Source organism: Malus sylvestris, chromosome 7 (assembly GCF_916048215.2).
Source record: "Malus sylvestris chromosome 7, drMalSylv7.2, whole genome shotgun sequence".
In the NCBI taxonomy this organism is placed as follows: Eukaryota; Viridiplantae; Streptophyta; class Magnoliopsida; order Rosales; family Rosaceae; genus Malus; species Malus sylvestris.
Window position 1 is genome coordinate 16,476,699 of NC_062266.1, and position 11,063 is coordinate 16,487,761.

Below are 11,063 nucleotides of genomic sequence, written 5' to 3' on the forward strand. Positions count from 1 at the left end.
AAGCATAAGATGATGAACATGAGTACTCGAGAGCAAGGCTAGGTAAGCAATAAGGATGTAATGGGTGTAGCCTTACTCTCGAGTACTCCCGTCAATGTTGACGGAAATATCTTGAAGATGAAGGCTTTTCCATTCTCTTTAATGGATAAAGCCAAGGATTGGTTATACGAGTTAGCTCCCGGCACTGTCACTTCTTGGGAGAGTATGAAGAGAGCGTACTTGGAGAAGTTCTTTCCAACTTCTCGCATCATCCTCCTACGCAAAAAGATAAGCGGAATTCAGCAAGAAGAAGGTGAGTCTTTTCCTACATATTATGAACGATTTAAATCACTTGTTGCTTCTTGTCCACAGCATCAGATGAAGGAGGAGTTGCTCTTGCAATATTTCTACGAGGGCCTACTACCTCTAGAACGTCAAATGCTTGATGCTTCGGCGGGGGGAGCATTGGTGGATAAAACACCCATGGCTGCCAAGGTCTTGATTGCTAATAGAGCATTGAACGCTCAACAGTACGAGGGTGTAGGCCAAAGAGGACCCTCACGGCACCAAGTACATGAGGTAAGTGCGACTTCCGATCTTCATTCACAATTGGCTAATCTTACTTCTATTGTTTCACAGATGGCCGAGGGAATGAAGATGCAAGGACCTGTGGTATGTGGCGTATGTTCTATCCAAGGACATGTCTCCGAAAAATGTCCTCAACTCATCGAGAATGGCGGATGGGAGAGTGCGAATGCCATTGGGTTTCAAAGCCAAAATCAGTCAAGACACGATCCATACTCCAACACATATAATCCGGGGTGGCGAGACCACCCAAATTTCAAGTGGAGGGATCCCCAACAACCTCAAAACCAAGGAGGCTTTAGGCAACAACCCCCGGGATTCTTTCCCAAAACCTACGGCCCACCCCAAAATCAAGCCTAATCCGGCCCAAGTGCCTCAGGTACGTCTCTTGACAATGATGCACTTCTTAAGATACTAACTAAGTTGTCTAATGGGCAGGAAGATCAAGCTAAGGCTATGCAAAACCAAGATAAAAGGGTGGATCAACTTGAGAAACAAATTGGGCAGATTGCCGAGTTTGTAGGTAAGTTTCGAGATCCCGGACAACTTCCTAGTTCCACCATTCCAAATCCGAAGGGAGGTTTCGAAAGTGCAAAAGCAATCACCCTAAGAAGTGGTAAGGAAGTTGGGGCAGGTCCTACATCAAAAACAAGTCATAACGAGGATGAAATTTTGCAAATGGAAGAGGAGGAATCAAGGTTGCCCACGGCAAAGGTGGTTCCACCTTTGCCGCAAGTCCCTAAGGCTCCAAATCTGCCCAATTTGTCCCACAAAGGTAAGAATGTGTCAAATTCGGTTCATACTAATGTTTTCCCTTCAATTGTGCCTTTTCCTAGTAGGTTCATGCAAACGAAGAAAGAAGAGGCAGAAAAGGATATCCTTGAAACCTTTCAGAAAGTTCAAGTTAACATACCTTTGTTAGATGCAATCAAGCAAGTTCCAAGGTATGCTAAGTTCTTGAAAGAGTTGTGTACCACTAGGAAGAGGATGTCGACTAAGGAAGTGGTAAAGGTAGGTGAGAATGTGTCCGCCATCTTGCAACGCAAACTACCTCCCAAATGCAAAGATCCAGGTAGCTTTAGCATTCCTTGTGTCATTGGGAACACTAGATTTGAATCTGCCATGCTTGATTTAGGTGCTTCTATAAATGTTATGCCATATTCCATTTATGCATCTATGAACTTAGGAGCGTTGAAAAATGATGGGGTAATAATACAATTGGCCGATAGATCTAACGCCTATCCAAAGGGAGTTTTGGAAGATGTTCTTGTGCAGGTTAATCATTTAGTTTTCCCGGCGGATTTCTATGTCCTTGAAATGGATGAATCGGACCATGCTCCTTCGCTGCCCATTCTACTTGGAAGGCCATTCATGAAGACGGCCCGGACAAAGATTGACGTGTATAGTGGAACTTTGTCCATGGAATTCGATGGGGAAGTTGTTAATTTTAATCTTTCTGATTCCATTAAATACCCTAGTGAGGACCATTCATGTTTCTCTATTGATATAATTGACTCTTTGGCGCAGGGATATCTCGACGATTTGAATGACGATGCGCTTGAAAAAGTCATTACACGAGGCATGGAAATTACAACCAAGGGCGCAGATTCTAGTGTAACCCACGGCATACATGGACTAGGCCATGCCGTGCACCCTAATGAGGAAATAATTGAAGTTGTGGCTGCCCTTGAGTCCTCACCTAAGCTTGATGGTAAGTATACTACCCGTGAGTCCATTCCCATTTCGACTAACAAATTGCTTCCATCCATAATTCAGGCACCTATCCTTGAACTCAAGCCTTTGCCAAGCCATTTGAAGTACATTTTCTTGGGAGAAAATGAAACACTACCTGCCATTATTTCCTCCTCCCTCACGGCACAAGAGGAGGAGAAATTGCTTCGAGTTTTGAAGGAGTTCAAATCTGCCCTAGGTTGGACATTGGCCGATATTAAAGGTATAAGCCCTACAACTTGTATGCATCACATATTTCTTGAGGAGGGGGCCAAACCAACTAGAGAGGCTCAACGCCGTCTTAACCCTCCGATGATGGAAGTAGTGAAAAAGGAGATCATAAAGCTTCTAGATTGTGGGGTTATCTATCCAATCTCGGATAGTAAGTGGGTTTCGCCCGTTCAATGCGTACCAAAGAAATCCGGAGTGACGGTGGTAGCTAATGCCGAGAATGAGCTTGTTCCTCAACGTATTCAAACCGGTTGGAGGGTGTGCATTGACTATAGGAAGCTAAACACCACCACGAGGAAGGACCACTTCCCATTGCCGTTCATTGACCAAATGCTTGAGAGGTTAGCGGGTTATGCTTTTTATTGTTTTCTTGATGGTTATTCTGGTTATAATCAAATTGTCATTTCACCCGAGGACCAAGAAAAAACCACTTTTACATGCCCGTTTGGTACCTTTGCATATCGTCGCATGCCTTTTGGTTTATGTAATGCACCTGCTACATTTCAAAGATGCATGATGAGCATATTTTCTGATTACGTAGAAAAGATAATTGAAGTGTTTATGGATGATTTTAGTGTATTTGGTGATTCGTTTGATAGTTGCTTGCATAATCTAAGTTTGATCCTAAAACGTTGTGTTGAAACTAACCTTGTACTTAATTGGGAAAAGTGTCATTTTATGGTTAAACAAGGTATCGTTTTAGGTCATGTAATCTCTGAAAAGGGTATTGAGGTTGATAAGTCGAAAATAGATCTTGTACGTCACTTACCATCTCCGACTTCGGTTAGAGAGGTTCGTTCGTTTCTTGGCCATGCAGGATTTTATCATAGGTTTATCAAAGATTTCTAGAAGATAGCACAACCTCTTTGCCGGCTCTTACAAAAAGAAGTGGCGTTTGAATTCACCAAGGAGTGCACGGCATCATTCAACCAACTCAAGGAGTTGTTGACCACGGCACCCATCATTGTTCCACCGGATTGGAGTCTACCGTTCGAGCTCATGTGTGATGCGTCCGACTATGCTTTAGGAGCTGTTTTAGGACGAAGAAAGGACAAGAGGCCGCATGTCATTTACTACGCCTCACGGACATTGAACGATGCACAATTGAACTACTCCACTACGGAAAAAGAACTCCTTGCCGTTGTCTTTGCTTTAGATAAATTTCGATCATATCTAATTGGAACTAAAGTAATTGTTTTCACTGATCATGCAGCTCTGAAGTACTTGCTCACCAAAAAGGAGGCCAAGCCACGGCTAATTCGATGGATATTGCTACTTCAAGAGTTCGACATAGAGATTCGGGACAAGAAGGGAAGTGAAAACGTGGTGGCTGACCACCTAAGCCGAATGGTGCATAATGAGGAGTCTTTGCCGATTTTGGAGACATTCCCCGATGAACAATTGCTGTCCATTAAGGTTAGTGCACCTTGGTATGCCGATATTGTTAATTTTTTGGTGTCAAAACGTATTCCAAGTGAGTTCACTAGGCACCAACGTGATAAACTTAGGCATGATGCACGGTTTTATGTGTGGGATGATCCGTACTTATGGAAATTTTGCCCCGATCAGATTATACGTCGTTGTGTGCACGATTCTGAATATCATTCAATTTTGAGTTTTTGTCACACATATGCATGTGGAGGGCACTTTGGCACACAACGCACATCCCTTAAGGTGTTACAATGTGGATTTTATTGGCCTAGTATTTTCAAAGATGCTAAAACTTTTTGCTTAACATGTGATAAATGCCAACCAATGGGTGGTATTAGTGCTAGGGACCAAATGCCACAGGTTTCTATCCTAAATGTTGAAATTTTTGATGTTTGGGTTATTGATTTTATGGGTCCTTTTCCTTCTTCGTATAGTTTTACATATATTTTGCTTGCGGTTGATTATGTGTCGAAGTGGGTGGAAGCAAAGGCCACCCGAACTAATGATTCTAAAGTGGTTGCAGATTTTATTAGAACTAACATTTTTGCGAGGTTCGGAATGCCACGAGTGATCATTAGTGACGGAGGGTCACACTTTTGCAATCAGACCATTGAAGCGTTATTGAGGAAATACAGTGTCACCCATAAGGTTTCTACACCTTACCATCCTCAAACGAATGGCCAAGCCGAGGTTTCCAACCGAGAGATCAAGCAAGTACTTGAGAAGACCGTTGGGCCAACACGGAAGGATTGGAGCTTACGGTTAGATGATGCACTTTGGGCGTATCGTACGGCGTACAAAACCCCCATTGGGATGTCCCCCTTCCGACTTGTCTATGGCAAGGCGTGCCATCTTCCTGTTGAATTGGAGCACAAAGCACTTTGGGCCATCAAGAAGTTTAACATGAACCTCGAGGAAGCAGGAAGTCAAAGGAGATTGCAATTGAATGAGCTTGATGAGATACGGCACGAGGCGTACGATAATGCAAGCATTTACAAACAAAAGACCAAAGCTTTCCATGACAACATGATCCGTGGGAAATCATTCTCAATTGGGCAGAAAGTGCTATTGTTCAATTCCCGTTTACGTTTGTTTCCCGGTAAGTTACGTTCTAAGTGGATTGGACCGTTTGTTATTACTAACATATCTTCTTATGGTGCCATCCAGATTCAAAGTCTCAAAACAGGTCATGAATTCCAAGTGAACGGACACCGTTTGAAGCCATATTATGAGAACTTTGTTGAACAAACCGTGGATGATATTTCTTTGGGTGCCGTGGGCACAAATGGAGAATGAATGGGCTTTTCGTCCGGCTGTACGACGTTAAAGAAAGCGCTACTTGGGAGGCAACCCATGCAATTCAACAAAGGAAGACCAAGGAATTACTCCAATTCCAGATTTGCGTTCCTCAACTCTTCACTTTGTTATTTATTTCGAATCTGCCTATTTAGTTGTTTTAGTTGCTGTTTGTGTGTTTCTTTTTGTTTAGTGTGATTTTATGCTTGAAACATTGAGGACAATGTTTGATTTAAGTGTGGGGGGGTAACTAAGTGTTTTAGATGCAAATTCGTGGGATTTTATCACCCTTAACTTGGATACTTGTTCCTTGCTGTTTTTAAGTGTTTTTTAGCAGTTTTGATGTGTTTTAGTGTGTTTTGATGCAAAAATCCGAAAATCACATAAAAATTTGAAAAATTTGTTTTAAAAAACCCAAAAAGAGTTGTTTTTGTGTGTTTGTTTGTGTCTTAGGGTACCTTCCAACACAATGATGAGGATTTGGTTTTTAATTGCATGACTGTTAAAGAGAGTGATTAACATGGATGAAAGTTTGATGTACTCTTTGTTTATGCTTAGTTGTGGTTATAACTCATGAATTCACATGCAATCATAAAGGAAAAATCAGTTTTTGTAACATGCTTGAAGGAAGGAACTCAAACTAACGCTACAACCTTGTTAGACTTGAGCCTAAACGTTTATTTGGAGAGTTAAAATCTGTGCATTCTTTGTTTTCTAAGTCGTTGCATGATCTCATTATTCCTTGCTTGGTTGCTACTTAGAAGGCGTTTCATCATTTAGTTCCAAATGCTAGAACTCATGCCCATTTCATTCAAAGCATGTCATTGAATTGCATAACACATATTCAAGATGAAGTTGTGTAGTGACCACCACCTTAGCCAAAAAGCCGTGTGCCCTACTCCATTATATGTTTAAGTTTAACTCGTTGAGCCTTGTTTAGCCTTTTCTTTGTTAACCCACATTACCCTCACCTAGCCTAGATTAGGACTATCCATACCCTTGTTCTTGAAGCATAGTAAAGCATGATTCAAATTGAATTCCTTTTGATTTATGTTGGCAGAAAATAAGTGTGGGGGAAGTGTTTTTCATGAGGAATTGTGTGCCAAAGGCACGGCAAAGAAAAGAAAAAAAAAAAAAAAAATTCGTGGAAAAAGAAAAGTTGAAGAAAAAAAATATGAAAAGTTTGAAAAAAAAAAAAAGAGTTGAAAAATTGAGAAAAAGAGTTCCAAAGTATTGTTTGTTGAAGTAAGGGTCCAAAACAATGAATTCGGCCCTAAGAAGTTGTTTAAGTATCCCCCTTGTGTGTTAAAGTTAATTTCTGCAATCTAAGTGAATTCTAAGTCTCAATTTCATTGCTTTGCTTACTATTGCTTGAAGAACGTTTGTTTTCCATATCCGTTTTTGTTAGTCAATACCTTAAGCCCCATTACAACCCGTAACTTCTATCTTGAGTGTTATGTGTTTCAATTTGTGGAGTTTGAATTTGGTATGAGCATATGGTGTCACTGGTTCTCGCATCTAAGTAGTAGCATTCCATTCATGAGATCATATCTAAACATGCTTCTTAACTCTAGAAATTGCGTTCTTTGTGAAACATATATGTGAGCATTCGTTTTCATATCTACATCAATCTTCTCACATATGACTAGTGTAGGGTGTGGAGTTAGAAAATCTGAGTGAAAATAGAGTGTATATCTTGTAAGGAATTGAGGGAATTCTCTAAGGCATGTTACTACATTCAAAGCATTGTTTTAATTGATTACTTGTGAACTAGTGAGTAGTGGCTTTAATTAAGTATGTGCTTGTGTAAAGATGACTCAAATCTGTGGGGATAGCAATCTTTAACATGTCATGTGCATTGGAAATCCCTGAGGCAAACGTTGGAAGGTTTAGGTTTTGTTTTGGTTAGTTTGTTTCGTTTTGTTTTCTTTCTTTTGTTTGTTTTGCTCGAGGACTAGCAAAAGCTAAGTGTGGGGGAATTTGATAGGAGCATATTTATGCTCCTATGTTAGCTAGTTTTTATGCATTTTCGTTATGTTCTCTTCGTTAAAGTAGTCTTTTAAGCTACTTTCATGTGTTTTCAGGTTTAAAGGACATATTACATGAAATGGTGCGAAATGGAGCATTTTAGAGAAAAATTGAGCCGGAATGTTGTGTAGGCTAATGGTGCACGAGGAATGGACGAGCTTAGAGGTCATAGGAGCTTAAGACGTGAAGAAATGGAAGTGAAGAACAAAGAATTCGGAATTGGCAACCAAAGTTTCTAAAGTTGGAAGTTTCTATTCTTGGAGGTTTCCATTTTCGTGAGTTTCTATTCTTGGCTTTGGGCTTTTAGATGACATAAACCCTAAACTCCTTGTGGACCCTAAGCCTATGCCGCACCTAAACCCTAATCCTAGCCCACTTAATCAGCCACACCCTAGGGCCTAATCATTTAATTTCTGCCAAGTTAAACCCTAATCTATCTACCCTAAGCCCATGCCGCACCTAATGTTCTAGAAACCCTATTTTCTGGTGGATTTCCAACCCTTGCCGCACCCAAACCCTAGCCTATTTGCCTAACCTGATTTCTTTAGGGTTTGGCTGCCTATATATATGTGTTTTACCACCATGCCGCAAAAAATGATCCCTCTCCACAAATCAGAAAATCATCCAACCCTTTTCCGCACCTTGCCGCAGCCACCATCACCTTAATCCCTCCTTGCCGCAACCATCCTTTACTCCAGCCACCATTATACACCTCTATACACCATCCATACCCCTTGCCGCACCACTATATCATCCTAACTCCATTCCTAAACCAAAACCACATCCAAAAATCCCTTTAACCATCTCTGCCGCAGCAAGGAGAAGAAGAAGAGGAGCTTGACGTGCAGAAATTCAAAGTGGAATTCTTGGGCGTTTTAGGTGTAATCTTTCTTATGTCTTCGATGTTTCAATTCAATAAACTTTGTGTTGTGAGTATGAGGAACTAAACCCCCTTAGTTGGGGGGTAATTCGAAACCATGTACATGCTTGCAATATGATTTGATTACATTCAGTTGTTATTTCATAAGTTGTGGATTCAATTCGTTCATCTATTTGATTGATAACTTATTTGTGTATGTTGATTGAGAGTGCACGCTTAGTTTTCATGCATGAATATGATGCTAGATTATGAGGGAGTTTCACCTAATAGTTACAATCTTATAATCACAAGTAGTGAAGGTCGCTTGAAAACGATCGCGTTGAATGAATTCTTAGCATAAGTTTCATGCAATTCATAGTAACAAATGCTTTGTCAATGCTTATGTTTTTCATAGAACGTAATGATTCGTGCTTGTATCTCTATTATGCAATTCATGTAGGGAACTTGTAGGGAATGTTTTGGGTTGTCGTATGCAATCATCCAACCTAATAACTTGTGGAAAAACTGAGGGTTAATTAGTGCAATTCACGGTTAATTTGGGGCGTTGAGTATTCATAATTTATTGGAAGAACAACTGAAAATCGTTTTGTGTGCAAGTGTGACATGTGTGGAGAAGAACCTCCTAACTAGCCTTTTATCCATCCTTTTCATCCAAAAACGTTTTACAATCTGTTTAGTTTTAAGTCTCTGTTTTGTTTTCAATTTTCGTCCAATACAAATCCCCCTTTATTTTGAAGTCTTAGATTAGTTAGAAAGTGTTTTGATTTGTGTTTCTAAGTGTTTTGATTCAAGTTTTCACTCAATTTCGTCCAAGTTCTTGTTAGGTTCTCAAAACTGCCCAGAAAGTGGTTTTTAGGCAGTTTTGAGTCATTAGGTTGCTGTTTTGAGTTTTAGGTTTGTTTAAGTGTTTTAAAGTTTAGTTTTGCATTCTTTGAGTCTAGTTTAGTGTTTTAAACCTTGTTTTAGAGTTTTTAAGTCAGTTTCCAAGTGTTTAGCAATCCCTCCTAATCCCCGGTCTAGAACGATCCATACTTACATCTTTACTACAATTTGACAAAAAGAGGGTTTAATTTGTGTGCTTATCTATTTCGCATCAGTTCAAATAACAAAGTTAGCAACAAAGTGCTATTTGGAGCATTTTGGAGCATTTTTGGGCCAAGATTGGATAGTGCAAGCATGGAGACATGAGGATGGACGTTTTTGAAGATTTGAAGGCTAGAAATCAGCATGTGTGTGTGCAAGTGTGTTGACCTACAACTCCAAACATCCATCCACTACACCCATTACATCCACTCATTACCAAACATCCATCCACTACACCCATTACATCCACTCATTACATCCATCCACTACACCCATTACATCCACCACTCACCCACTACACCTATTACATCCACTCATTACCACAACACTCACCCATTACACCCATTACATCCACTCATTACAACTCCATACACTCCTCTCCGTAGCCTATAAATACTTCCACCCTTCACCATAATTTGGGGGCCATCATCCAAAGACACCACATCATCTACACAACTCTCCACCCTTCACCATAACTCACCTATATCCATCCACCACCACAAGAGACCATCCATTCACCACTCACACCTTGGTGCTGCATATTTGCAAGGAATGAGGATTGCTTGGAGTTGTGCTAGTCATTCAATTTGGATTGCTGGAGCATTCTAGGTGTATTCTACTTTGGTTTTCAATGTTTAATTTCAATTGTTTCTATTTAATTGCAAGTATGAGGAACTAAACCTCTTTTGGCTAAAGGAGAATTCGAAACCATGAATATATTTGCAATATGAATTGATTTCTTCCAATTGTGATTTGATAAGTTGTGATTGCAATTCAATTATCTATTTTATTCATAACGGATTTGTGTATGTTTATTAAGGATGCATACTTAGTTTTCATGCATGAATTTGATGCTAGGATATAAATAAGTTTCACCTAATCGTTACAAGTTTATATTCATGAGTACAGAAGGTTGCTTGTCACAATCGCGTTAATTGAATTCTTGGCAAACGTATCATGCATTCATAGTTACAATTGCCTCGTCAACACTTATGATTTTCATGGAACGTAATGATCTTAAATTGTATCTCTATTATGCATTCATGTAGGGGACTTTTAGAGAATGATTTGGGTTGTCGCATGCATTCATCCAATTCAAAGAGTAAAGGAAAATCTGAGGGTTAATTTGTGCATCACGGTTAATCTGGGGTGTTGAGCATCATAGTTTATTGAAAAGCAATTGGAGATTGATTTGTATGCAAGTGTGTCATGTGTGGAGAAAGACCTTCTAGCTAACCCATCATCCATCCAAAACAACCAATTTCGTGCAAATCTGTTTAGTTCTAGTTCCTTTACTTTAGTGTATCTAATTAGTTAGAATCTGTTTTAGTTTGTGTTTTTAAATGTTTTGAGTCTATAGAGTCTAGTTAAGTGTTTTTAAGTTTCTTTTTGTAAGTCAGTTTAGTTTAGATTAGCAATCCCTCCTAATCCCCGATCCAGAACGATCCCTACTTATACATATACTACAATTGTTAAAAGAGGGTTTAATTTGAATTGATTTCTTCCAATTGTGATTTGATAAGTTGTGATTGCAATTCAATTATCTATTTTATTCATAACGGATTTGTGTATGTTTATTAAGGATGCATACTTAGTTTTCATGCATGAATTTGATGCTAGGATATAAATAAGTTTCACTTAATCACTACAAGTTTATATTCATGAGTAGTGAAAGTTGCTTATCACAATCGCGTTAATTGAATTCTTGGCAAACGTATCATGCATTCATAGTTACAATTGCCTCGTCAACGCTTATGATTTTCATGGAACGTAATGATTTTTAATTGTATCTCTATTATGCATTCATATAGGGGATTTT